Genomic DNA, 19,178 nt, shown 5'->3' on the forward strand with positions numbered 1-19,178 from the left:
AAATATCAAAGTCATTTAAGAGTATCTCTTAATCTATGAGTGATCTTATTTCTCTGCCAGACCCTGTTACCTGCAAATAATCTGATTGCTGCTAATATGAGAACTTATGTCGTTTATGTAAAAATATCAAGAGTAATATGCCATGCCATACCATGGGACTATGTGGTTAGCGGTGAGGGATTTATTTAATAAATTTTGGGAAATTTGCCTATATGACTTACGAAATGTGGTACTGAGGTTATATGAGTTTTTGTTATCATGAATATTAAGAAAATGCGACGGTAATAATATTTATTGCAGTTTTTTTAAGTGTTTTATATGTAATCATATGATACACTACAAAAACTTTTGTATTATTTCGAAATATGTTTTGAAAATATACGGGGAGTTGCACCACCTTTATATTTAAACATATGTCGTTAGCATAGGAAAGGCCTCAAATATTAGAATGCATTCATTAAGGTAATTCGACATCGTGTTTTATGCTAAAACCCCTACGGAATTCCTCGTGGAATAAGTCATATCACATACAGGAAGATTACATATCACATTTCAGATAAGAGAGAGTTTTACGATAGGTATATAATGAAAGTGTTCTAATGTACCGTACATTTTCAAGAAAATATGCTCAAATAGTTTCCCTCGTAAAACTATGAATAAAGTAACGATGAAGCTGTCACAGCCAAAAATCATTCATGTTGTTTTTATAATATTGCTTTATACCACTACCTCATGCATGGTGAATTCCTAAAATAAACTTACCACCACTAACCATTTCCAATGAAGTGTAGGTATAAATTGATCCTTCATCAATTTTTAAAGAAAATGCAAAGAAAAGTATTGGAGGGTATGACATTGCAGTAAGAGATTAATGTGAGGAACATACTGCAGTTACAAGCATCATAGGAAAGCCTTTATTCCACAGAAGTGAAAGGGAAAATTAAATTATTGATTTATTTCGTTTGCTTTTCTTTAAATATAAGAAATTGAGCTCTACGAACTCGTAAATTAATAAACTGAAATGAAAACTACTTAAATCATTGAAACTACTAAACTCATTGAAACTCCTTAACTTCTTAAAATGAAAACTCCTTGACTAATTACGGCTATAGGATTTTTAATTTTATTTCATCAGCATTTATTTAGCTTGAAAATTATTTGATAAAAATGCTGCTAACCCTGTTTAATTATTCCTCTTAGTAAAAAGATGGATTTATGTTTTCCTCGTTTTATTCCTTCCGTAATCTTTCATACATTCCTAAGGCTGTTATGTGTCTACATATATGTTGAAATCGATAGAACAGAATGAATAAGTAAAAAACAACTAAATTTGTCTTTAATTTGCAAGGATAGAGAACACGCTTTACGGGGTTAATGTAAATAGGTATTTCAAAATTTTGATTCGCAAGGGAGTCACATTCACAAAGCCATCGTATAGGTTCCCTCGCAAATCTAGATAATAGATAATCGCACATCTTAGATATTGAATTGAGTCCTCTATGACACTCAGGATTCGATCCCAGAACTCTGCTTCAACCTCTTAATACTTCACCTATTGAAATCTAGGAACTTAATAGGATTTTTCCGTTTTCACCTCTCCTGATTAACCTTGTAGTCCATTTTAAGTTTCCCTTACATTATGCACAAAATTAACATAATGTGAAAGAATTACTATTGTTCTAAGAAACATAGAGCTGTAAGTAATTATGTGTCAGACACAACGTGGGACGTTTTATATAATGACGAACGGAAATACAAAAGTTCTGATGGAAGATTTTCAAGAGCTGAAGCAGAGGGGAGACGAGGGATTATGCGTGAGACCCTAATTATGTCGCTGTCATTAAGCCAGTCACTTTACATCCTGGGACGGTCCGTTTAACCTCCGATTTCCTGCTGTGGTGAATGTTTTCCCGTCGCTGTGATGTCGTAACAAAAATGATGGCATCTCTGGGAATTAATGGCCTGTCGACGTCAACTGCCTTAATGATAATCTCACCAGTATTGAAAACTGTGTTGGATTTAGCCCTGAATGATGGAGTATAATGATTCTCAACCGTCAAATTGTGCGTGACTTTAAAACAAAACCTTGTTGCAATGAATCACCGATGGAAGGCGATTAAGTGATTCTACACAACGATTTAAAATGGAGACCGCCTCTTTTTTGCAATTGTTTCCATTTCGGGAAAATTATATATATTATTTTTTAGGATAATTATTTTTTAACTTTAAATGACTAACTATAACCTATAAAGTATAATCGAAGTATAAGCTGTTTTTAATTTACAAATTAGGAAACATATGAAGCTTTTTCAGCAACTTTCTGATTAGATATAATTAGCATTTAAAATGAGATACTGTAAGCATATCAAATGGAGAGTTTAAAAATGTTTAAAGAAGAAAAATAATTATTAGAAGCGGTTTTACGTTAGTTTTTGTTACATCAAGGTGGAGATACCAGCATGGTTTCTGATTTCCGCTGGATTTTAAGGTACTCAACGCTTTAATAACCAAATTGGGCATGGAAAATTCTTTTGTTGGATCATCCGTGGCAAGCGTATGAGAGGCTTGATTGCTCTGGCATGCTTGAATAGAAAAGAAACGCTCTTGTATGCGAACTATGTTATTTTATTGAATGAATAACCATTTTAGGCGCGTCACTTTCTACTAAAACTATTTCAATGGAACTTTTTATTCTGGCTCTCTTTCATATTGCCTAATTTTATCGGAATAATATTATTTTAATCATCATATCTAGAAGGTGAATAGAAATTAGAACGATGAGTGATGTGGGGGACTCAACGAAGGAGAAAGGGAGAAATTGAAAGGAGTAGTATTGAGAATTGGGAAGAAAAGTGGGGAGTGTAGAGAAATTTGAAGCCCCGTACTGTAGTTGAACAAAGAACTCTCATGCCAGCTCGACAGTAAGCCTCCGCATTTTGATGCAGTGGGTTCAAGTTAGTTCTTGTTGAGAAAAAAGCTAATAAGCATAATGATTATGTACCTTTAAGGATCTCGTGTGTTTTACTCTAGAAGTATTCAATAGCATTTTTGATTCTTTTATTGTATATAATAAGATAGAAGTTTCAACTTGTCTACACCATTTCCATCTAAGAGTTAAACCATTCCTCACCCTTTTTGAATTAAACGATTCCTATAACAAACTCTGTTAAGGCAGTATTCTTGAAATCAGAGCGGCGGAGTAGGCACAGCGTCATTAATGTGTCAAAATTATATTAACTATGACTTATTGGAAATTTTTTAACTTTCTTTATACTTTTAATTCCTAATTAAGTCTTAATCAACTCCACAAGTTCTAATGTTAAGACTATCTAATTTTATAATTCCATTATTGATACTCCCTCCCGCATACTGATGTCAAATTTAGGTGGGTGTTTAATGAATGTTCCCAAATTGTCAACATACTGAATAACTCACAATTACCAACCTATTGTTACTATTTCCGACGAATATGCTTATACTAGAAAATCATAGCAGTAAAAAATTGGTGGTTCAGTAATTTTACCATATGGACAAAAGAATTAATTCAGAACATTTTTTGTGTCGCTGCTTCATTTCTGCATTTTAGTCGAATCTTTTCCTACTCATATTTTATACGTGGAGGCGAACAGAGACGATATTTCCGTGGTCTCTTTGGTCTCTACCATCTTTGCCACTTCTCACGATATCAACCATGCGGAAAAAATCTTCCCCCCACCCTATACTGGATTGTGTTTCCAGGAAAAAAAGTGAAAATATATGTCAAATATGTCTTTGCTGTGCTCATATCATCCGCGTAAGTGAGAGGTTTCGTCATGCATTAGAAATAACAAAAAAAATTCATCGCGATTTTAAGAGAAAATATCTACTCCAAGAAAATAGATAAAAAGAAGGGTATTCAACTTTCAACGTTTTTCTACTTAGTTTAGAGAGCATAAGCGATTTATTTCTTCTCCTCGGACTGCGGTTCCTTGCATTGCATAATAAAAAAATAAAGTTTTCTGAATCATCCGGGAATGGAAGAAATGTTAGCGAGCACTGCTGTTACATCTTGTAATCTCGTCCTAATTCTCAGGACGCCTCAGTTAATTTTGGCTCCGCATAGGGAGCGAATGCTTCCCTCTCTCTTCGTGGGATTTTTTTTTTAACCTACATCCTCGGTGCTTGTCGTCATTCGGTTCGGAAAGTAATTCCGCAATTTAGTCTCGCGAAATAATATGCCGGGAGCGTAGAGATTAAAAAAAAGTGGGGATTTTTCTTGCCTTGCGTCCGGTATTTGAGTCTCTGATCTTACATCGGCTCTCACATGCTAGTACAAAATTTCCTAAAGCAATTTTAATGGCGAAACTTCTGTTGAGAGTAAAAATTAGGAACTTGACGGAGTGTCTTCACAGTTGATAATTAGGGATTGAGTAAGATACTATGTCTCTAAATATGAAGGTGATAGATTTTAAAATCTCCGTTAGTGAGAAAGAAAGACTGTACATATCAAATAAAAATAATAGCCAAGTTTTTAAAGCTTTTCTTCAATGTATGTTATACATTTTACCACATTTCCTTTCAAATTGATTAATACGAGGGTCATCCGGAAAGTAGTACCCGTTCGTGAAATAAAGACACAAAAGTAAATATTAACAAACATAAAAAATTTTATTTGAAAGAGGATACTTTAAACTACTTCTCAACATAATCTCCAAGCAAATTAAGGCATTTGTCATAACGTGTGACAAGTTTCTGTATTCCTGCTGCATAGTCCTTCGCCGCCAGCTCATTGAGATACGCGAGGGACCCATCTTGCACAAATTTTTGCATAATGCAGATGGTGTTTAACAATTTCATGAACAATTGTTCGAGAAACATTGGGAAAATGCTCACAGATGTCATCAATTGTGACGCGCCGATCGTTCCTCACGAATTCGTCAACTGAGCTCACCAGTTGGTTTGTAATGACAGACGGTCTCACCGAACGCTCATCGTCGTGTGTGTTCCCCCTCCCCATGTTGAAGTTGCGACACCACCGCCGAACAGACGACTCGTCCATTACATTGTCTCCATACACCTCCTTTAATTGGCGATGAATATCACATGGGCGAACGTTTCTTGCATTGAGGAATTTAATCACTGCCCTCACTTCACAACTGGCGGCGTTCTCAATTTTTTAAACATTGTAAACAATCACAGAAACAACACAGGCAATGCTAGCGTCACGCAACTTGGCTCAGAGAAGGCAGACAAGCCACTGAAGCTATCTGACCTCGTCCAGCGGCTACTCGCGTCGTCAGCACTTCATGCGGCACGAACGGGTACTACTTTCCGGATGACCCTCGTAGTTATGCATGCATAACATTTTCACATTATATATGTAATTTTTAATGCTCTTGATATAATCAATATATCTTTTAACAAACTGACTGGAAAACATTGCGCGCATTCTATTTAAAAATCACTGTAAGCCACAATCAAAGCAAGAAAACACGCTCTAGGTAGTTTAATGTTTTTAATCCACAATTATATGCCAGAAATAACTGATGAATTGAGGTAAGTGCTCCATTAAAAATTTTGTAATGAGTCTTTTGAATTATATCTGCCTAAAATGAAGTGTACCTTTTCTTTTTTAATGTCACTAATGGGCATTATATAAGTAAGTATTTTAACAAAAACAAAATATTATTTGTATTAAAATTATTCGTTGAAGGTAGCTTCTGGATATACACAGACTGAGCAGCAATACATTTCCTTTCCTATCTTAGCAAAACACAACCTGACAACACACATGTCTTTCCTTCGCTTCATTATTTTCCTACTGCTTCCTTTGCTTACTAAAAGTTATCCCCTGTAACAAGTTGTCAACGTCGCATCGCCAATTGAAATGATTACAACTCAAAATTCCTGCTTCACTTGGATTTTTGCCAACAAGTCCCTCCATCTCACTCATGCTTAGGACTTACTACTATGTTTTTATTTCTCTGCAAACACCTTTCTATTTTTCTCCACATCCACGTTTCGAAAGCCTCCAATCTTCGCATATCATCTTTCTTCAACGACCATGTTTCCGCATCGTGCAAAACCACGCTCCATTTCAAAGTTTTAACTTATCTTTTCTTAACAATCTTTCTCAAAGTGCCTGTCATCAATTCCCTTATTCTTGTGCATGCATTTTTCCCGAACGTAATTCTTCTCCTAACATTCTTAATACATGCTTTGACAGTGGTTGTCAATACACTTCCAAAATAGGTGGACTGATCTAGTTGTCTAGACCTTTTTTAGCGTTTAAGACAAGTTCCCTTTTTTTGAAAGACTCATAAACTTGCTTTAATTTTCTTCCCTTGGCTTCTCTAATGCGCTTAGTAATGCCCCTGACAAAATTGGCTGGCAAAATAGAGTTTGATTATCTGCAAATTCACATTGACAGCCAACTTTTACGACGTATCTCCGGCTTGCCATGTCTCTTTGAATATTTTCCCAAAAATACCTTGAAAGGATAGGTTTATACTGAAAATCCCTGTCTTAAGTATCTGATTAACGTCTACATATACATAATACCCCGCAAGCCTACGCGGGTGTTTGTGGCGGGGGGTGTTAGACCATCACCCGTAAAATATAATAAAACCACATGCAAAACCAAACCATGCTACCTCTACACAAATATTAGTTTATCGTGCACTTGATACATTTTAATCACACGAAAGAAAATACTTACATGCAACAATATTCAATAAATGGATACGTATATTCAAATAATGCTATAGAAATGCTAAAAATATAGGTCTACTATACCAAATGAATAACATGCATAATATCGATAAATATATAATCTACCAGTTCTAATTATCTCCTACGCGATTTCTGTCATATGTATTTTGATTTATAATGACACGACGAAAAAACGGCATTTTAAATCTATCCTTTCTACAATAAATCTCCCTTATTATACGTTGGTGACCTGATATACTGTCTGAGTTGGGGCCTTTAATATGTCTTTAACATCTTCAGATAAGTAAGCTGCCTCAAATTTACGCAGTAAATTTAACCTTTATTGAAGCCTACTAGTGGCTCCCATTTTAATTTTTCCTATAATATTATGAAATTTCTACGTTGTTCATGGCAAATTTTCACAAACCTAGCTGCTCTACGTTGCACTCGATCTAGTTCCAATATTAAACCTCCTTCATGAGCACTTGCAGCATACTCAAGATGGGGCCTAACTAACGTGAAATAACAAAGCTCCTTGAGCCTTTCATTACAATTCCCAAGCATTCTTTTCATAAATCCTCACTCTTTATTAGCTATTCCGCAAATTTCACGGATGTGTTTTCTCCAGGATGTATCCGTAGTAAGCCCTGAAGTAACACGAGAATTCATGACCATTCTTGAAGGTTTGGAGGAAGGTGAATCTCGAGTAGTGTTTTGCACTAAATTATAGGGCGATTTTGAAGTTAGTTTAAAACAGATGTTATTTCATGTAAAACAAAATATCAGCATATGAACTTAAAAACTCACACTCGCGAGTTTGAAAGGCATTTTTCAGAAAAAAATATTCCGCATGAATACATCTAGCATAGAACGCGACTTTTCTAATGCAGTTGGGAACAATATGGCTAGGAATTTTTCGATATGAATATTAGGGAGAGTAACTTGAGGTAACATATATATTATTAAAATAATTTTATATTGCTTTAGATATGTAATTATTTTTTAGGACCAGAGCGGTCAATTAGATGAAACTTCATTTATGACTGCAGTAATTACTGGTATCGCTTCATACCTCACCTTGGCTACGAACAATTGTAATTTTAGAATTAATACATTACTCCTAAATCGGTTGATATGGTAATTGATGAAAAGGTGGAATTTATTGAATTGCGACATGACGGAATGGGCACACAGGTGTTGAACTGGAACGAGCATTCGTTTAGAGAGAATCGAAACCACCCACAAAGAAACATGATTATCCTCTCCCTTCATTTTAAGTGAATGCATTTTCTAGTAAGAAAAGTTCTAGTAAGAAAATGCATTCACCAGTAAGAACTGATGCCGTCTCTTAGTTCGTTCATAGAGGCTTTCAAAAGCGTTTACAGAGTTACCTGAGAGACTGTAAGCGAATGAGAATAAGCCGTGACTACTCTCGATCGGCCTGTAGGGACGCGTTTAAGCGAATTATAATTAAGACACTCTCTTGTTTTTGCATCCTGAGGAATACCCCCTTACCACTCCTACCCTCAAACACCTTTTGTTTTATCTTTCTCCCCACGTCGTTCTCCTTTACGCCAGTGTTCTCATCTCGTCTGAGTGCTCTGCTCTGCCGTATTACTTGCTGCATGGGCTTTTGCACGTAATGAAGCGCGTCATCCCTGCCTTAAATGCTAATCTCTTTGGCCTCTCTTCCTTTTCACTCCATTTCTTTGTAAAAAGCCGGAATATCATGAAACTGCGTCTGAGCCTACTTAAAGAACTGCAATATTCTTTCGATAAAAGACGTAAATTTAAGGTCATAACCAGCTTATCACACCAGTTGCGGAAAAAAATTACTAGAAGTACCATGTCTCAAACTTAGGAATATTTTTAAACATGAGCTGAAAAATGTTCCGACAAGTTTTAGTCTAAGGTTTAGATTTTCGTGTTTAGTAATTATATTAAAATGATGTGTATCGGGTGTAAAAATTCATTTAAATATTTGGTATTGATTTCTGCTACTATTTACGTCAAGTAGCTGACTCTAATATTTATGAAATGCATTTTTATTTGATGGCTACTCCTTATGAGTAACCTTTGCGATAAGTGCTATTTCGATTTATTTCGTTCAATGATGTCATGTGTCAAAGATCAATACATTTTTTTCTTGCATTTATTTATCTCTCTGTATCTCTCATTTCTTTCCATCTCCCTTCCCCATCGGTCCTTGCTCCCCTTCTTCTCGCACGCCTTTTCGCAATCCCTTCCCGCGAGACCTGAAGTTAGCTCAATTCGCGTCACTCCAACGCGCCCCGCCCACACGCTCTCTCTCTCACTCCTTTGCACCGCCTTATCTTCAGATTACTTTCCTCGCAATGCGTCTGACGTTCCCCGTTCCCGCCCTTTCACTTATATCCCCACTCTACCATGGCTCCATTCCACTTTCTTCCACCCAAAGTCACGACGATGCTGTAGCATCGCCCTCGGACGCATGAGACGTGTAAGTAAGATGAGTCTAACAATAAGGGGCGGGTAATTATTTTTTTCCTCCATTCTTCCCTATTGCCCAACGCCTTTTATTGCTCCCGTACTCAGTGAAATTTAATCCTTGCGCGGGTCGAGGCTGTGGAGTACCTTCAGCAAAAGGAGTCTGGCGAGAAAATTCAATTCTTAGTTTCAAACTCCTCCTCACAAGATTAATTTATGTGCTGTAGTGCTGTTATGGATTTGTCGCAAGGATAATGTAAGCGAAGGATCCGCGAGTGGGAGTAGAAAGGGACAAATTCGTAAGCTAAATAAAGAGATAAGTAAAGTGGAAGTAATTTTAAGGCGCACAAGACTTGTTTGCCATTAAGAGAGGAATAATGGAACGCTGCAGCTCACCAATTTTCTGATTGAAAGGCTGATGATGTTGAGTGCTCTAGGCACTAAAGGGGATTGGCAAAGGATTGCCTTATACATGAAACCTGTATATGAAGGTTTTCAAAGATAGTGAGTATGATTTATTGTAGAGTAGCAATCAGCTGATACCAGTCTTTATCCTTTTTGGCCAAAAAATACTTGAAGCCGTCTGAAGCCAGAAAATATGAGCTTCGATACGCTATATTCATATCAATTATCCAGAAATCATCCCGTAAGTTGGTTACGTAGGTGAGGACAGAGTGAATATTTTGATTTAAGTTTTCATTCTTATGTTGACAAAAATTAAAATATGGAGAATAAAGGAAAATTTTTGAAATTTTTACTGTTTCACAGCAGAAAAATTGGATATTTAGAGTTATTGCTGTAGTTCACAATTTTGAATTATTTGGAGTATTCTTGCCAGTCTGTTGTTATTGGTTGCATAGATATTCTATATGTTGTCATTTCAATTCTAATTCACATATAATTGTGTTATAATACCTGCAATATATGCCTAAACAGTAATAGTAGTGTGTAGTCTGACGAACAATATAGTTTAAATTAGCATTTGAAAACATAAGAGCCAAATATTTATGAAAAACGAGTATTAAGAAAATTCATAACGTTAATATGATAAACACCAAAAAGTTCTAAATATTCAAAATCAAATATTTCGGTTGTATTTTATATCACCAAAACATATGTAACATACAGGGTTCGTCCGGAAAATAAGTGTACTGAGCTCAGGAAAAAAAATTATTACACTTTTACATATCTTAAGCTAATATTCCTCAAAATAGGACCCTTGTGAGTCGATACACTTGTTCCAGCGGCGTCCCCATTCCTGGAACGCTCCCGCGAAGGCATCATCGGGAACCTCTCGAAGACACGTCGTCACGGCCTCTTTGACGGCGTCCAAAGTCCCGTATCGCGTTCCTTTCAAACTCCTCTTTATCTTCGGGAACAGAAAGAAGTCCGGTGGTGCCAAGTCCGGGCTGTAGGGCGGGTGCGGCAGCGTTGCCACGCCGTGCTTGGCCAAGAAGTCCGACACGACAAGCGCGGTGTGAGACGGCGCATTGTCGTGATGCAGCCGCCAGATGTTTTTGATCGCTGGCTGGACGCGGGCGACTCGTTTTCGAAGCCTGTCGAGCACTTGGACGTAAAATGCAGTATTTACAGCTTGTCGTTCAGGTACAAATTCGTAGTGGACGACTCCCCTTTTGTCAAAAAAGACAAAAAAATCAGTACACTTATTTTCCGGACGAACCCTTATTTTTCATGACTTGCTTTAGCAAATCAGGCTCAGTAATAGACATTTTTTTTCTGATTAAGTACTCGAACATATCTGAAAAAGTATTCTTTCTTTAAATCATTCCAAAATAAATAAAAAATTTAGCTTTATGTTTAAGGAGTCTCATAATTGTGATACTGAAACCGAGAGTGTTACCAAGAGGGGTGCTTTTGTAGACAGGATATAATTGAGTTCATCATGTATATTTTGTGCTGACGGTTCCAGACCATTTTTTAATAATTTAATTGAACATATTACTTGATTTCCGCGCAACTATACCGCTGAAGCATGATAAAATTCTTTGGAAATAGACTGGCATTTTTCACTTGATATTTGCATGATGAATATTTGTTTACATTTTTTTAAGTTTATTTATTGTCTACAACGAACTGTTTTAGTCTCGCATAACCGAATAGGAATTTTAGGAAAACACACTAGGAAGTCATACACTACGCATTGATACGCCGCAGGTGCACCGTTTCCTATTAATTCACAGAAAAATCCTGGTTTTTCCACATTTTTATGCTAAATGTTACCGAGTAATACATGCGTACGATTTTCTTACATTAGCACGGGAAAATGTTTCCTGATCATGTTTTACGTTCTCGCGGAAAGTAGTCGCCAATAAATTCACTTTATATATCCTGGAATTTCCGTATGCATTCTGAACATACATTATACATGCAAAGTTAATACTCACCATCTCCATTTACGCTCTGGCATTTCCTCTCCTTCTGGAGTTGTTATTTATAATTTAATTCATCTGGCTTTGATGTATTTGAACACTTAATTAACTCTTAACACCAAATATTTCGATATTTAACAGGTTTTTTTGGAGAATAATGTTGTTTTGTTCATTATATTCACAAATCCAAGAGTTTCTTGGCATTACAGAATTTAAATCATGTACAAGTTTTATTATTTTAACTAAATTCAGATGAATTTATTTGAAATATCAAATATTTGGAAAAGTGATGACAAATATTTCGTCAGAAATATGCCATTAGACGTAAATATTAAAATTTGTTTCCTGGTTCTTACTCACCTACGATAGTGATTCTTTTGAAATATAATATACCCCACAGTCGTTAAAAAACATAAGAACTGGGTATGAATTATTTGGAATTATTAAATTTGAAAATTCATTGGTTGTGAAAAATCAAGCTGTAAATGAAATCTCTTTAATGAACAAGCTTATAGTGCTGGGTGAAATTCAAAGAAGACATGAAAAAGATGTGCACGTCAATTTTAGGTTATCGGGGAGTCGTAGGAAAGGAAAAGGAGTTTTGGGAGTATGATGACTGATAGAATAAATGAAGAGCTTAAGAAAGAAATACGAGGTGTAATCTATAAAAGAAAGGAATGATTTTATAACTTATTTATTTCGACGGACAGAGCTTAATCGAACTTGTTACCCTCAAAGTACATGCCTTGGCTGACGACACACCTTTGACAACGTTTCTTCAGCTCTCAAACCCTGCCTGGTAAGTTGTCTTAGGAATCCTATTCAGGTCCGCCGTACAACTAGTTTTAATGTCCGCAATAGAGTTTAATCGGCGCCCTTTCAAGGTTGATTTTAACTATGGAAACAAAAAAAAGCCACGTCTGGAGAGTTGAGTGGCTGTGGGATCACGGAAGTTCCGGTTCTGGCGAAAACTCTGTCACAATCAGCGCCGTTTGAGCCGGAGCGTTATCGTGGTGGAAACGCCATGCATTGTTTCTCCACGTCCGGGGCCTTTCGGCTTACTGCGACCCTCAGCCTATTCATAACCTTTGTAGCAAGTAGAATCTTTGTTGACGGTTTGACCTTGAGGGACATATTCGTAATGAATCAGCCCTTGCCAATCGAAGAAACACATCAGCATGACCTCCACATTGGACTGGGACATGCGAGCTTTCTTTGGTCGCGGAGAATGAGGACCTTTCCACTGAGAAAACTGGGCCTTTGTCTCAACATCATAACCGTAAACCCAGGTTTCGTCACCGGATACGATGGTTTTAAGAAACTCTGGGTCGGCATGGGCTCGATCCAAGAGTTCCTGACTAATGTTCACTTCCTCGGTTATCTCCCTAACAGTTAAACGGCGGTTTGCGTGTACCAAATCGTTCACCAATTTGGCATGGTTGGAGTCTGTCGAAGTGGAAGGCCGCCCCGTTCACGAATCTTCATCGTTTCATCGTTCAGCATTCACGAGGTTCTGCCCGATTTAAAACGACTGTACAACTCAAAACACTAGCTTCGACTCATAGCTTCATTAACAAAGGCTTGCTGAATCATTCTAAATATCTTCGTAGCACTTTTACCTTGTAGTATTTCAGAGCAAGCATGACTCTATAGAGAGTAATGATCACGGCTGAACGTAATAGTTGTTAGGGAATCGTGAAAAACCAACTGTTAACTTGCAGAATACCTATTATAAGGGGATTGGGATGGTTTTGGTGGCTAACGTACAGGCTTCCCATCGAGAGGACCCAGGTTCAAATTTTGGACACAACAAAATATTTTTCAGTGGTATCCCGATCATTACTTGAGTTGCTTCGTGGAGAGCACTTTGAGTGAGTACGACGTCCATTGGATGGGACGTTAAACTGCGAACCCCTTGGCGCCTTTCAACAGGAGTAGGCTAATACCGGCGTTGGATTTCTCTCCATACTTACTTTCCAATCCATCCTTAATGACGCAAATGACCTTAGCTGCCGGTCGCCTCGCATAAAAACTACCACTGCTACTACCTATTATAAATCTAATGGAGGCGTTTTAAAAGAAAAAAAATCATAAGCTTATTGCCATGTTAGGCGAATGTTTTTCCCTGCAATAAATCATTATATGAGCTCCTTTGCGAGCACAAAAGCGAGCGAACTCACAAATGTAAATGTCTTGGCATTTTTCTCAGTTTCCTTGAGTTAATATAATCAAGGTGTTATTATTGGCTTTTATTTGAGATATTACCATAACCTTGGTTAGTTGTCTTGTATGGAGTACTATAATAGATGAAAAGTGACCATATTTGAAAATATATGGGAATATTAGAATATTCAATACATGTAAGAATAGAGTACATTCTCCATTCTAAATAGAGTCAGCTCTAATGGAATGAACTCAAAATCTGTGAAAAAATTCTTATGTCATCCCAAATAACTGTGCTTCCTTAAGACTTCGCAAAGAAATTAGGTAAAAATATGATATTGCATACCCAAATCATAGTTGCAGATCATTTTAGTATTATCAGATCAATATCAATCATATCAATTACACAGTCAATGGAATTCTTTCATATACGAGATATAATTTATATGAAGATATGTATGGGTTTTTAAAGAAAGAACTATTGAAAGAAATGTTCATGCAAAATTAAAATTCTTGATTGATGAACATGACACAACCCGTACATTTCACGTATTTAACTATTAATGTGTATTAACGGAAGCTGTTAAATATTTTTTCACAAGTTTGCCTCTTTTGGGAAGTCAAATTCAATCATCTCCGAGAAATTTGTACTGCAGGATTCATTGTATTAAAGCTCATGGAAAAGAAATATAGTGATAAGTCTCACTTCCAATCGTGAAAGAAACCGTTTATTCTTGAGTTATTTTTGCATGCTGCAAACATCTATTCCTGAAGCCGGAATAGTTTGCGACTTGCTAATATTTTTGGGCTGGTAACGGCATTTGCCGATCACCTGAGTTACTTGAGATCAAAACTGCCAGTGATCAATCCTATCAAAAAATGTCAATAAATAGAATAGACTAATCAAGTTTATTTTACAACATTCCAGGTCTTTTGCTTTCCTTATCTCACATTGATTAGATATTTAATGAGGAATACAGATTTTCTTTAATATCTACCGTTAATTTGACCATATTTTCCTTAAACAAATCAATCTTTTTAAATTGATTTGGCGCATATCATCTTTAAAATTAATAAATTCATATAATTCATTACCTTAAAAGCCAATATTAGCTTTCCAATTTTATCTTTATCCAGTTGTTCACAATCTAAGTCGTGGATTCTACTTCATCCAGCATCACGAAGAACTAGTCGTGCATGTCAAATCGCTCAATTATTTCGAAATTCTTTCCCTTGTAATAGTGTTCAGATATATACATGATGGTTTTTAGAATATAACCATGGACTCTTCCATCCTTTATATATATCCTCATCCATCTGAATGTTTTTAGAAAAAATATTCTCAGGCAAACTGTCCTTGCAAGAGGAAATGCAGTTTAGCGTCTTTTAGAATCTGGTATTACCTTTGCATTTCGATATATTCGTGGTTAAAAACACACAGGAAGGCATCATGCTGTCATGCTGATTCACTCACATTACCCTAAGGATGCTTTATTTTTTTTTAAAGTCACTCAGACACATGGAGGTTTTGTGCTTACATGCGTTAAACAATTACATCAATATTTGGTTTTCATGTAGAGGTAATTAGTTATGGGTCTCGTACTTTTCGTTGTGTTGCTACTGAATGCGTTAATCACAAATATATATGTATATATATAAATATAATTGTTGGATATTACTCCTCATTATAATCGAACTACATACATCCAGAACCACTTAGGCTCTGATTACAGTTTGTTGAAAATCAAACATGGGAAAAGTTTGATCAGGTGATCGATTGCATTTATAAAGTAGTGATAATTAATTTGGCCCGTCGTATTCTAGAACGGCGTGTAGTTCCTAAATTAGCGTGTAAACCTATGCATGGAAGAGCCAAATTCAGAGAGAAAGATCAGGTTCTATTAGACTATAAGAAGAAATATCTGTTTGCAGAAGTGGAACTTTCCCATAGTCTTTTAGATACAACAAATTGAAAACGTGTACTTCATTAATTTTAAAAAGTTTAGGTTACCAATTTTCAAGGGTCATATTATACAAAATAATTTGCTAAACATGTAATATATAGAAATAAGTATGTAGTGAATGTCACTATCGATTTAGAAATGCGTATGTGCAGTATAATAAATTTTACATCAGTAAGGTTTACCATCAAATTTCTGAATACTTAAGGCTGGAAAATGTTAAATTACATAATGGATGAATTCGAATTGAGAGAGCATTGTGCACATAATTAAGAGTATTCAATTTAAATCAAATATCAGTCATATAGACAATTTGTTGACCCAAAAGTCGCTATTACTAAAACAATGAAAGTTATGACAAAGTTTTAAAATTTTGCGCAATTCAAAGCTTTTATGTAACTTATATTACACTTGATCATCCAATGAGGATAATGAAGTGCGTAAATCACTAATGAGGAAGCGCAAAGTACTGCAATTCCCTCCTCCCAGATTCTACTTCTATCGCCTTTCCTAAAAATTCATGTATAAAGTTAACCTACTTTCTAGGATAATGGGCTTGAATAAGCTTGAATAGGAACACGGAGTTGAAGACGTGGCAGGATTAGGTTATTTTTTAAATTATGAACTATTTTTAAGGATATTGGTTTATTGTATCATGCGGAAGCGCATCTTGTTAATACCTCTAATGTTTTACATTTTTATAGTTTTTAGCCAAGCAGAATTTCATAAGTCAGTGAAAGAACGTGGTTCGAGAAGAATTAATCAATAATTAAGTGCTGCAAACAATTAAACGAAACGTGGTGGCAGCTCAAAGATTTATGTTCGCTACATTTGTTTCTGAACCGCATGCAATATTACTATGATCTAAATTCAATGTTTTCCTGTGCACGTACAAAATAATTGAAAATAAACTATTCATGTTCATTGTCGTCCCCTACGCCATAATTCCTAATCAGCCGGGCACAAAAACTTCAAAGAGTACAGTTCCAGTCTGCAAAGTTGTTTCGAAGCGATATATATTGCGGTTTCAATCGCAACCGTAAATACATTTGCCTCTGAGGAACCGGTTCTCCACCTCCGCCTTTCGGTAAATAAAAGCCTCCTCTTACACGCCCGCGTCCCACACCACCTCCGCCCTCGCAGCCTAATATACGAGCGAGGCGCATTCAGTGTTCCGAAAATACCCCGGAGCGCACTTGAAAGAAGCCTGAATTAAATGTCACCAGTCGTGATGAAAGAGAAAGTTTGGCTTTCAAAGAGTAACGTGTCCTTTCAGCGGGAAGCCTACTCAATCTGTAATTCATTAAAACAGAATGGCCAAGACCTCTCTCCCTCTTCACCGTTGGTCTTTTCCACGATTCAACTTCCAATTTTTGTCCGACATATATATTTTTTGTATTCAAGTTGTAAGCGCTCTCGAACTTTGATGCGACTTTTATAAATGAAGTTATTTGAGAAAGAACAAAATTGTTCTTTTAGTACCATCAGATTCTTTTCGTGGGAATAATATGGTGTCGTTACCTTCCTATCCTTCAGTTTTGTGTTAAACCTGAAATTACAAAACCATATATGTAAATTAAGGTAGCATATAATATATATGTATGTATATATATATATATATATATATATATATATGATATATACATAATCACATATATATACATATTTGATTATGTAGGTAAATAAATATATTTATATAAATACTCGTGTATATGTATTGTAAAAACAACACCTTTATTGCGTTCACTAATGCTCGATGCAAATGCATATACATTAGTGTATATGCTAAAAGACGAGAGTTTAAAAAAGATTAATTAAACAAATATAAAACACTTCAAAATTTTGGTGGTCCCAGTATCAAGGTACGAGAAGGGAATGAGGTTGAGTGGCTCCTCATACGCTGATGAAGTTGGCGGCTGGGTCCGCCGAAACATTAAACTGGTTTATTTTTGTTTTAACAAATCTTTTTGAAATATTTTTCTGTCAACTATATGTATATGCATGTGCATCGAGCATTAATGTGTATGTATATATATATATATATATAAAAGGTTGTTTGGTAGGTGACGGTAGAGTTTACCCAGCACTAAGCCAGATGGTGAGTGAATTTCACACATCATGGTAGAGGGGCCAGTTCCTTTCCCTATGCGGCATGCGGTATATAGAAACATATGTTACCCGAAAAATTACATAGCTTGGGTAGAGCTGAGGGTGCCCAGAGAGGTTTGCCCGGGAATGGAACCCGGGACCTTCGGTCAGAAGTGACTTAATCTACAGAGACAAAGAAATGGTTGATGGGATTCAAAGAATGAAAATCTTAATAAGATAATTTGTCATATCTTTGAATTGTAGGGATTTATTAAGGGATGAAAATTAGTTAATTTGAGAATGGAGAAGAAATCAATAAAAAAGAAAAATAAACCTTTAAAAGTAAATTTCTTCCCTATGTATGGCAGTATTTTCAAAGTCCATAAAAAAGTGGATAGCTTTTTTTACAATGAAAATATTTTTTGCTCAAACCTACTTCCAATTGTATCACCTTTGCGGTTGTGTAAAAGTTGGTAAACATTTGTGGGATATGCCTTTATAGTATTAGCAAAAAATGAGTAGATAAAGTTTGATTTGAATTAGCTTTGAAACTCTACGTAGGTGGGCTTATTGTTTCTGGAAACCATTTGTAGAGATTAGCCGAAAGAAGCATTGAGTAGAGGCATTGGAAATTTTTGCAAAATGAGTGCTTCGTCGGATTTTCAATCACATGCCAAAATTTATTACTCGGCGTAAATCTTGTCTTGGCCGAAAAGATAGGATCAAAAATAAAGTTTCAATATATGAGCAAACATGACTGGTTGATGTGTTTATATTCACATTCATTCAGTCTATGCCCGCACAATATCACTAGGTTTCATTGGCCTTCCTCACATATTGTCTACCAAGTCCAGGGCGGCCCAAATAGCTTTTGAACTACCAGTGGCCAGAGGGAGGGAATCAAGTGCTTGGACGAAGGAAAAATCTGACAAGAACGAGGAAAGGAGTAAAAAAAAGTACCTCCACTCCATTGCTCCCAAGATTATGGATGATAACATCCATTCAGGAAATGGCCCATCGAAAAAGAGTAAGTTCCGCTAATGGAATTTCCGCTTATAACCCTGGCCTCCGATCTCCGCAGCTGATTCATCCGCTGCGGTCTCTTTTTCTGCTTCAAATCCAGGGGCGCAGCCGCCTTTCCGATCAGCGGAACGTGGAAAGCGGACTTCGAAATTTATGCCCCCTCTACTGGTTACTGGGAGAAGGACGAAGGATCGCTGCGTCGCGGAAAAGTTATCCAACATGCGGTTAGACGTTTCTGCTCCTTGGTTTACGTGTGCTAGATTTTGGCATCCCCTCTCCCGTTTTTAAAAATGCCGGTCGGCTGCGTGTATTCGAGGGCCGGGTTTACCGCGTACCTCCAAAAAAAATAGATAATCATAATTCAGTTATCCTCTGTTGAGAATTTATCGTGTTTTTT

Source organism: Hetaerina americana, unplaced genomic scaffold, assembly GCF_022747635.1.
Source record: "Hetaerina americana unplaced genomic scaffold, ioHetAmer1.1.p SCAF_9, whole genome shotgun sequence".
In the NCBI taxonomy this organism is placed as follows: Eukaryota; Metazoa; Arthropoda; class Insecta; order Odonata; family Calopterygidae; genus Hetaerina; species Hetaerina americana.